We start from the raw sequence: 10831 nt of genomic DNA, 5'->3' as shown, positions 1-10831 counted from the left end.
TTCAAGATGCACATCCAGATTGTCCGAGTTACAGTCGTTAGGGTGTTTACAGTGACACTTTTGTCAGGGAGTCATGTATTGAATATCAATAATAACTGCTTGCAACAGGGATGCAGCAGGAACGAGGTCGTCATCCAGGAGGATGAGGCCAAAAATAAATAAATAAATAAATAAAAAAAATCTAATTGAGTTGCCGTGGATATTTTCGGATTCTTTTTCAGTTTTGTTCTGCAGCCTTTGAGCTTCCTTCACAGCGGGAGACAAACTTCCAACCTGCCTCCCCTCCGGTGCTCCCCCCCTTAAAAATGGCCGCTACAGCTCCAGGGGTCAGAGGTCACGGATTGCGGGGGGCACGCACAAACATCTGGGCAGGCACGCACGCGTGACGAGTTGCGAAAGGGACGGAAAAAGAAAAAAAAATCAATCTGTGTCGATGACGAGGGCGGCGAACACTGGAACGCACAAATTAGATTGATTAAAGAAAGAAAGGATGGCGACTCGCCACAATACCAAACACAATAGCAACAGAGTGTCGAGAGAGGGACAGCAGCAGGCGGGTCGACAACCGGCTGGAGCTGCAGGTCACTGCTTCAACACCGGGTCTGGTGCTTTATTGTGTCAACACTGCTCAGCAGAACTCAGCAGAATGTTGAACTGCGGGCTCCTGGGAACCGTTGGTAGCGTTGGTATGGAGTCAAACCATCATCCTTTTATGGTCACTAACCCAACTACTCCCAATCCTATTTGTTGATGGCTCCACCCACCACTAAGCCCCCCCAACACACACACACACACACACACCTAAGCCGCCTGAAGAACTATGAGATGAAATCCTGCTGCCGTCTCAGCCTCCCGTAATGAGATTGACCGCCGAGGGCCGCAAACCTGACTCCTCTGCAGTCATTGGTGGGGTTAGACCACGCCCACCCCCCTCCCCCCACCCCCCACCGCCCTCCCGGCAGACTGCGGCATCTCTGCTCTGTGTTTTTATTGCACGCGATGATAGAATAGAATAGAATAGAATAGAATGCATTTATTCATCCCATTTCAGGGGAATTCGCATAATTACAGCAATGATATTCATTTAAAAAACTATTAATATAATATAATATTAATAGAGGAAGAGGAAAACAAGGTATTGGACATCATTGGACAGTTGGGTTATTGGTGGCGCTGATCTGACGTCTTGTGGTTTGACCAGCGATGAGCTCGACGCACACACACATCTAGCAGAGAGCTATTAGAGGGGTGGGAGGAGGGTGAGGGGGGTGAGGAGGGAGGGTGAGGAGGGTGAGGGGGGAGGCTGGGGGAGTGAGTCTCTGGAGGAAATGTGCTGAGTGGGCCGTTCTGACGGACGGACGGACGGAGGGAGGGAGTGAAGGAGGGAGGGAGGAACGCTGTGTGTTTTCCGAGCTCAGCGAGGGTCCATGGTGCCCGCCGGAGTTTGCCGAGGGTCAAAGGTCACCGCAGGACAAACGCTCCCAGCTCGGCTCTGTTGGAACAGTCTGACAGCGAGCCAATATCATCCCCCCCTTCCAAACACACGAAGCCTGGCAGAGAAAAAGCTTCTGCAAACTGTTTCTTTCGTTATTATTTGTATTTTTTAGAGCCGTTGCATAGCTGTGCTGTTTAATGAACTGACGCACACTTTCCTGCAGGAACAAAGATCAACCCATGCTCACTTTGGCACCTTTAGGGTGCATGCAGAGTGGGACAAATATTCATTCAGACAGTTGACTGCACAGCCCTTAACTATACACGTGAAGTGATGATGTCACAAAGGGCTTTAGCCACCAGAGCAGCAGTGTGAATGGTCGGTGTACTTGGCAGGTACCAAAGAGGCCAAACTGCTGAGATTCCAATCCAGAATCCCTGCAGAATCAGGAAGGGACTTCATTGAAAAAGACCCAAAGTTTTTCTTTTTCTTCCGGTAAATGCAGGAGAAGGAGGCGGAGCTCCAGCCCGGGACCGGGAGAAACAGGAAGTTGCTGCCAGCTTGTAAACGAGGGCTGCGTCAAAGAAAGAAAGTGGCTTTGATTGACGGCTGAACTGGATGGAGGTTCGACGCCCGGGCCTCGGCGCCGCCGCTTCCCCGACCAAATCAACACCTGAAACAACTTTAATAGACTCGGGAAGCGTCGCCTCAGGTTATCAGCCGCCGGGAAAGTAATTACAGCCCCTTCAGTCTTTGAGGAGTCATTTCCATCTCCCACCCACTCGGAGCGCTCAGCTCGCCGGGTGCAGTCCAGCTGCACCACACGCAGAGTTTTCCACAGAATGAGGCGTTGGCTGGCTGGATCCGACGCTGCAAGTTTTGCATCACCCTCCTTCTTTTAATTCTTTTATTTTTCAATCTCGCTCGCGCTCGCCGCTGTGAACTATTCATGAGGGCAGAAAACGCCGTGAATAAGAAGAAGAAATGAAAACTCGTCTTTGGGGTCGGCCGTCATTTCCTGCAGAATTCCAATAAGAGAACTCCCCCAGAAATTGTGCACATTTTAATTTATTTTTAGTTTTTCACTTGTGTTTTTGCAGTATTCCAAAATATTTCACAACAATAAGTGAGTAGAGGAGTGGGAAGGAGGAGGAGGAGGAGGGGGGAGGAGGAGGGGGAGGGGGAGGGTAGGGAGGGAGGTCGCTGGATGATGGTGCTGCAGAAGAAGGAGAAGAAGGAGAAGAAGGAGAGGAAGAAGGAGAAGAAGAGCTCCATATCTGACGGCTGCTCCACTCCACTCCAGGGATCAGCGGAGTGGAGGCATCTCCTGGATAATCGGGCACTCGGAGCTCCGCCAGGGAAAAAAAAATGAATCAAAAATGCAGAATCGGACCAAAAAGTCCCAGAACAGAAAAAACAATGACAGAGAGGATAAAAAGAAAAGGCGCCGCAAAAGACTGAAGCTGCCTGGCGCACCAATTAGAGGAGAGGATTCAGCAGCCTGTACCCCACCAGACCCCCCCACCCCCCCCTAGCCTCGTCAGGGTTGCCAGCCAGCGAATAATCCCTGTTATTAACAGGAGCGCCCCCTGGAGGACCTGCTGATGAAATAAACAACCATAGGATAAAAAAAAAACTGTGTCGTCAAGCAACACCATTGTGCTGACTCGGACGCATCAAGAGTGTTGATTGGAAGGGAAATTGTTTTGTTTTGTTTGTTTTTTTTGTTACGGTTGCCACTCGAGCTGTCTGGCATCCAGTTGAGCAGCTTCAAAACAAACAGAGGATAAATAAAGTACATACAGTATATATGTACAATATATATCTATATAGCTGCGGTGGGACTGAACCTTCACCTGGTCTTGACTTCATATTAATGCCATACAAGCGAAAACAAACCCGCCTAAAACATGAGCGGCGGCGCTTCTTCTCCTGACGTGCTTCACTTCATCTGCATTCCCGTCTGCTCGGAAGTATTTTCATGCACAGTTGCAACACGCATTAATGCAACAATACACCGATGTTCTGCTGGTGGAACCTCCCAGTGAGATGCCTGGGAAAAAAAACAAAACAAAACAAAAAAAACACGACGTGCTCGGAATGTAAAAATAAATCAATGGCAACCTTGGCCTGAGTGGAGCAGAGATCTCTATCCACACACACACACACTCACACACGCACACACACACACTCGCTTCTGAAAAGTGAGACGGATATATTCAGAAACACAGTGGTGTGTGTGTGTGTGTGTGTGTGTGTGTTGCGTTAACCTCGCACAACATTGCCAAGCGTGGAGAATTCTCCTGCTAGCTAACGAGATTAGCCGGCAGCGTGGACGTGCAACAGGATATTCTCCGCTGCCAGACGCCAGCAGCTTCCCGTCCAATCTGCACTTCCCATCGAAAACAAAGAGTCGCGTTTCAAATAATAATAGTCATAATAATAAAAATACACTCCCTGGACATGCGAGCCAACCGCCTCAAAATTAACGACTGTCATCAAAAATAGCAAACAAGTTTGCTTGAATCTCTGTGAATCTCTGTGTTCTTTTCTCTGTGTGTTTTAATCTCTTGGATCACAGCGGGTTTTTTTTTTTTTTTTTTTTTTTTTGCAGTGGTGTATGGGTTGTGAGGGAGCAGCGGTGGACGGGTGGGAGTGTGTGTGTCGGTGAGGGAGGGGGGGGGGGGGTGAGGAGGTTGGGTGGGCTGGCACCAGAGTGTGTGTGTGTGGGCATGTGAACTTGGCAGCGACTTGAGAAGAGAAAATATCCTCAGCGAGTCCATTGTCTGCGGGAGATTGTACATCGCAGTGCAGCCGGCGCTGTAACGCATGTAAGCTCTGCAATGTGTTCACTGTCCAAAGGGAGGATTAGCCAGGAACTGGCAACCGGATTTGTCCTCGCCTTTGGAAGCAGCACATTCACATTTCCGTGTTTATATATACATTTTTTTAAGCAGCCCTCCTTTTGGAAAGTCAGTTTTGCCCGATGAAGTATTAATTCTCTCATTCTCCTCCTGCTCTCTCATTGGACGGTTTTTATTTTTGATGGCGAGCCGAGTTTCACACACTTGATTCCCTCTGAGGCGAAATGGACTGAAGCAACAAAAAAGAAATCCGCGTGAGCTCGACCGGTCAACTTTCCAAACAAACAACACGAGAAACTACTGAAAATCAACCTGCTGTTTTATGTCTTCACCCTGAAGCCAATCAGGGCTGAGCAGCACTGCTTTTGATTGAACCAAAGCATCATCATCATCATCATCATCATCATCATCATGATCACCATCATCATTGTCAAGTCTGTGGCCACAGCCACCTTCTGCAGCTGTGTTCTCTCACTAAATCCACTGTTTGTGATTTCCTTTGTTTGTCACGATTCTCATCCTCATACAAAAAAAATTAAAAAGAGATCATATAAAATCAGCGGTCATGCGCCGATGTCTTACTTCGCACATTACGGCAGCTACCGGGCTAACATCAACGCTAGCGCACGTAAGCGTCGCATTTTGATGACTAGCAGGTGCACGACAGCTCCATTTTCTCCTCTTTAATTTCTTGTGGTTTGGATCTCGATTTTAACCACCGGCTGCAACCTCTCCGGCTGCCGACTGACGGCAGAGGACGACGTGTCGATGATCTCCATTTGAATCGCAGCGCGGCACAATGTCTAACATTTCACACAGAGGGTTTCGATTTGGAGACGACTCTGACGGGGCGCTGAAGTCTTGGTTGAGTTCTTTTTAATCGGGATCTGTGGAAGAAGCGGGTGGCGGTCTGTAGAGACGACGCGGGAATGCTTGGCGCGCAGGAATTCAAGGGGCTAGCGGGCTAGCGGACCAGCTCACGAGGCCTGAGTGATAGAAATAGAAAATAGAAACTTTATTGTCATTGTCAAGGCTGACAGGGAAATGAAGTGGCAACCATCGTTGCAGTAGAAAACACTAAATAGACACTAGAAATCAGTAATAGAACAGAGCAATAAAAGCAACAATATGAAATATCACCCGTGCGAATTACACAAACATGCACTCCTTCACACATACACATACACTCCTTCACCACATAGTACGTTGCACATTTGAATTGCACAATTGTGTTGCAGACAGAGAGCACTGGCCAGTCTCACACTTCCTGTTGCACAGGTGAATATTTCAGTGGAAGTTAGAGGGAGTTATAGGCAGTACTAAACTGGATCACAGCAGTAGGAGGAGGAGGTGGAGGAGGAGGTGGAGGAGTAGGTGGAGGTGGAGGAGGTGGAGGAGGTGGAGGACAGTGCAGGAGCAGGAATTAAGAGGCACATTTGATCATATTAACAAGTATGTAGTCTGTCAAAAACAAATATTTTATCATTTGTAAAAATCCATCCAATCATTATACATTCTAGATACACTGATTCACTTTACACTGAATATGGACATCAGTTAGATCTCTCTCTCTCTCCCTCTCCCTCTCCCTCCTTCTCTCTCTCTCTTTTCATTTCAAAATGAATTTTTCCCTGCAGAGGGAGAACAAACAGTGCAAGGTTCCCCCACCGACGGGAGAACGTGCGGACCGGCGCTGCTACCTTTGAGGGCAGGATTAATCCGAGTGGGAGCGACGAGGGTCTGCTGACGCAGGCCCGCCGCTCCGGCTCCTCCGGCTCGCCATAATTCAGGTTGTCAGCTGAAGAGCCGGTGCCGAGCGCCGACCCCGAGCTGTCTCTCATCATCGCACACAGTCAAGAGGCTGTCAGAAGAGATGAAGCCACCGGCTCGGCACTGTCGAGGAACATTGAGCCGTAAATTCACATTCTGCCGCCCCGACAGGCCTCGCACACATCCCATATCCCACAGGCCGCAGAGCGCTGGCGTCTGATCAAGGCCGACCCCCCAACCCCTCCGCCCCCCCCCCCCCCCACGTCAGAGCCGCCGCTGGAGAGCCACTGGGCGATGAAGTAGATTAGCAACGATCGACTCGGCCCTGCCTCCCCGCCGCAGCGTATCGGCACCGATAATTGGCGTGTCACTTTGCACGGTGCGTGCCGGCGCATTGCATTCGCACCTTGTAGGGAACCCAGACGCATCGGGGATTCTGCAGACGCACCGGCGCTGTGTCCAACATCGCCCCCTGTGAACTGCGCAGCGCACAGTATCGTGGATTCGCCACTTCGTAGCCGTGAACGTCGGTATTCACTTTGCAGTCCACAATGTGTCCCACAATGCATCACTCAGGGTCGCGTGCAACCAATCAGGTCACTAACCCAGCAATACATCCCATAACACTGACTCCAATCAAGAAACATGTCTATACATACATACAATATGTATAAATATACATATATATATATATATATATATATATATGTATATATTTCTTTATTGCCACCTGCTGAGGGGACATAATGATGTTATTAACGGTGGTGATAGTATTTTTTTCATTCTCCTGAGTGCAGCATGCAGTCACTATAGTTAATATATAGCTGGCTACATATTAGTGCCTATACAGGGAGGGTGGAGGACGGAACGAGTGGGGGATTTTGGACACAGCCCAAGTTTCCTTTTCAGGAACGAGACTTGGAAGGGGCGGGGCCAGGTGGGGGAGGGAGGGGGGGGCGTGGTCAGGTTGGGGCGTAGCTCAGAGGGCCTGGACCGGTTGGTGGACTGGATCTGCAGCCTCCGACGCAGCACAACGCCGTTCATCTAAACGGATGCATCCAGGTGTGAAAAAGCCTCCCGGTTCTTCCCGCAGGAAGGAGAAAGAGAGAGGAGGAGGAGAAAGAAGAAAGGCCGTCCTGCGAGTCTATTTAAGAGATGATCTCGTCTCAGCGCAGAGAATCAATGCTCGTCTGTGTTTGTCTTTAATTAAGCCGTAATGAAGAATCTGGGATCCGGCAGCCAGCGCTGGGAATTCTGCAGCCCCGGCCGTCAGACCTCGACTCCTCCTCCGGCGCTGATGATTGACAGCTCAGTCTCTGGTGGGAAAACCTCGTCGGGGGGGGGGGGGTTTCTTCTCCATCTTCTTCATGTGAGCAGGAGCTACAAGCAAAACCAGTGGGGGGAAAACACATCACAGCTGCAGATATGAAGAGGAGACGGTCGATTTCCCTCTCTGAAAAATGGTTGCCGCCGATGTTTTCGTGGGAATTGAAAGGCGGCTCGGAGTGAAATAACAGCGATTTGGGGATGTTAATGACGAGGCGGCGGTCGTCCCGCTCCGCCGCACCGCCGTTACAAATGTACCATTCAAATGCACTTTTTAATTGGCTCCAGGCAAGTGTGCACATGAACAAATTACAGCCGCGGCAAAGTAACTGACATATTAACATATATAAGTCGTCCGCCGGGCTCACTCAGGCTTTTTTATTTATTTAGTCTTTTTTTTTTTTTTTTTTTTTCTTTTTTTTCACGCCGGCTGCTCAATTAAAATGCCTGCTCGAATTTTTCATGCACATCTCGTAAAGCTGTCACACAGCACTAGTCTAGCATATTGGTTGGCTGTGACACACACACACACACACACACACACACACACACACACACACACACACACACACACACACTGTGGCAGGCGGCAGTCGGTGCGCTGTGAATAAATACACGTTTCCAAGCAGCCGACCTGTTTAGAATGTTGAGTTGAATGCGTAGATTCCACAAGAGCGTTTGAATCGGACGTTCGATCGCCCAATCAGAGAGAAGAGACCCTGACTGTATGAGACGAAACCTCTGAGGCTCAACTGATTGTCTCCAAGAGCGAAGGTCAAACCCCTTCCCTCAAGGTCGCACAGTGCAGAGATCCTGAGGAGCCAGAATCAAAGATCTCACAAGTCGCAGGATTCCTGACGAGTGAGCTGTCGGCTGTCAAGACCAATCAGCGTCTTTAAAGAGAAAAGGGGGCGGAGCCGCAGTTTCAGGGTTTAGCTGCGATCTGAACAGCAAGCTACTGCTGCTAGCTTCCACGCTGGCATGGCGGCTAGCCAGACTGTGCAGCATCCTGCTCAGTTGCCAACCGTCCCTTCAAACACAGAATCGTCCCGTGGTTGACGGTGAGATGTTGCGGCCCGTTTGGAACGGATGCTGGACGTCTTGAACGTGAATTTGTTCTCGATTGCAAACTCACGCTCATCCTGGCCTTTCCACCGACAGCAGACCTCGACCCCTGAGCAAACTGGCTCCGCCCATCGCGGGCAAATGTGATTGGCTGGCCGTGGGAGCGACATCCTTCACTCCGAGCCTTCGTTTCCTCAGGTGACCGTCTGAACTAAATCCCATCTGGCAGGCGGGTCGTCCGGATCCTGCAGCAGCAGCCGCGCACAACAAATCCCCCTCCGTCCTAAAAATAAAACGGGCCGAGCACGCAGCCAGAACTCCTTGCCGGCTGGCGGCGCAGCCCTGCTGAGACCCGAGTCCACCTGCAGCCCTCGGCCAGACACTGAATTTTAAAATCGCAGAAGCCGTGCGGGAGGAGACGTTGACGCTCGCCCGGGAGAAAAAACCACCAGAATAAAGTGTGCAGCTGAGCAGCGTGAAGTCAGTCTGTCAGTCCGTCAGTCTGTCAGTCCGTCTCAACAGGAGCTTTTTCACAGACAGCTGAGGAGAAGAACGCGGTCCGTCTCTCAAGATCTCTTTTCAATCAGACTAGTTCTGCTGGGCGGCAGTGGGCGTGGCCTCACAAGCCAGAGAGTGAAGTGCATTCTGGGAGATTTCTCGCCTCTCTGTGTGTGTTCTCAAACTTCAAATTCCATTTTTTGCAACATTGGTCACCAGGTTTGAACAGACAGCGGTGAACTACTCCTATAATAACCAGTAAACTGAAGCGCTGGAATTACAGCTGCGCTGCTATTGAACACAAGAGCAGCTCTTACAATACAGTTGCTTCTCTCTGAGATAAAAGCATCAGTGAAAGATTCATTCCACAGTTCAGAATGGAAATCCAAACAAAGGCTGAGTTTGAAATCTTAATGTTTCGAAAAAGTGAAATTTCACGTTGGATGGTTAAAGGGTCAAAGGTCAAACCAGGACCAGGTGCCACTCTATTAGAAAAGCTTCTCAGCTTCTTATTGTATGACCTGCGGCATTAAGCAGCCAGAGAAGAACCAACGCCAGTGCTGATTATTGCAAATCCCATTGATCAGTGCAGCCAAATCAATTTTTATGAAGCCGGTCCCTCTGCTCAGCCAGCAGAGAGCATTTTATGGCTGTTAAACATGAAGAAAGGGATTGGCGAGAAGAAGAAATCCACCCCAAAACTATGAGAACCATTTTAATAAGAGAAAAATGGCCATAAAGTTGGATGAAGTGTTGTCTTAAAGCTCTGTGGACCGCAGCCACCGAGCCAAGCAGCCTTTAGGAAGAATTACATTAAAAAAAAAAAAAAAAAAGTCAGTCTTCTTTCAAATTCAGACTCTTACTTCCGGAAATCTGAGGCGTCTTGCGGGTGTCGATGATTTTTTCAGAGACACGAGAGGTTTGTGTGATTCAGACCGATTGTCTCGGCTTCATCGTAACAGTTTCAGCGTCTTCGCAGGATAAAAGGAATAAAATATGCATCACGTGAAGGGAGATCATCTGTCAACGACTCTGCCATACACAGCATTTGATCCTCACAACGGGATTAAAGTGGCAACGGAAGCGCAGTTAAAAAAATAAAAAAAAAGAAATTGAGAAAAATGACAATTTGGGCGAGTCAGCCGTGAAAAAAACAAAACAACAAAACAGAACACGTGCTGAATGTCAAGGTATATACATATATATATATATATATATATATATATATATATATATATATATATATATATATATATATATATATATATATATATATATATATATATATATATATTTGTTGTTGTTGTTATTTTACAAAATAACATTTATCCCGTTGGACCCGTTGGAACGTCCAGTTGTCACTCACCCCGATGGATGCCTGCAGCTGCAGCTGCAGCCTCACTGCTCGGGATCCAGCGCTGCACCATGAAGCCCCGTTGACATTCAGATTGCCATCGTTCCTCTCATATTCATATTAGCCAGGGCTTTGCGCTATAGAAAAAAATAAATACATTTCAGCAGCTTGCTGTGTCAATAAGCTGCAGCAATCACTAGCTGGCATATTAATATTTATCATACATATATATGTAGGCATATGAATGCCCGGCTTTATCAGGCTGCAGGTGCAATGTGCAAACACCAATAACCCCAATAACATGGTAATAAAAACACACAACACGATAACAGGATGCATGCAAAAGAAGCACATGCAGAAAATACAAAGCAGAAAAAGCCTTTTATACCAAAGGTAAAAATCTTAACAAGAAAAAGATGTCAAATAGTGGCTCGAAACCTGTGAAACCTCAAAGACATCAACCTCGCAAGAGTATTTCAACATGACAAACGAGTTCAGCGACAACCGCACATCAGGAAA

The sequence above is a fragment of the Nelusetta ayraudi genome, unplaced genomic scaffold (genome assembly GCF_046127955.1).
Source record: "Nelusetta ayraudi isolate G7.1 ecotype Tasmania unplaced genomic scaffold, CSIRO-AGI_Nayr_v1 ptg000193l, whole genome shotgun sequence".
NCBI classification, from domain to species: Eukaryota; Metazoa; Chordata; class Actinopteri; order Tetraodontiformes; family Monacanthidae; genus Nelusetta; species Nelusetta ayraudi.
The sequence above is the reverse complement of the archived record's forward strand: the minus strand, read 5'-3'. Positions refer to the sequence as shown.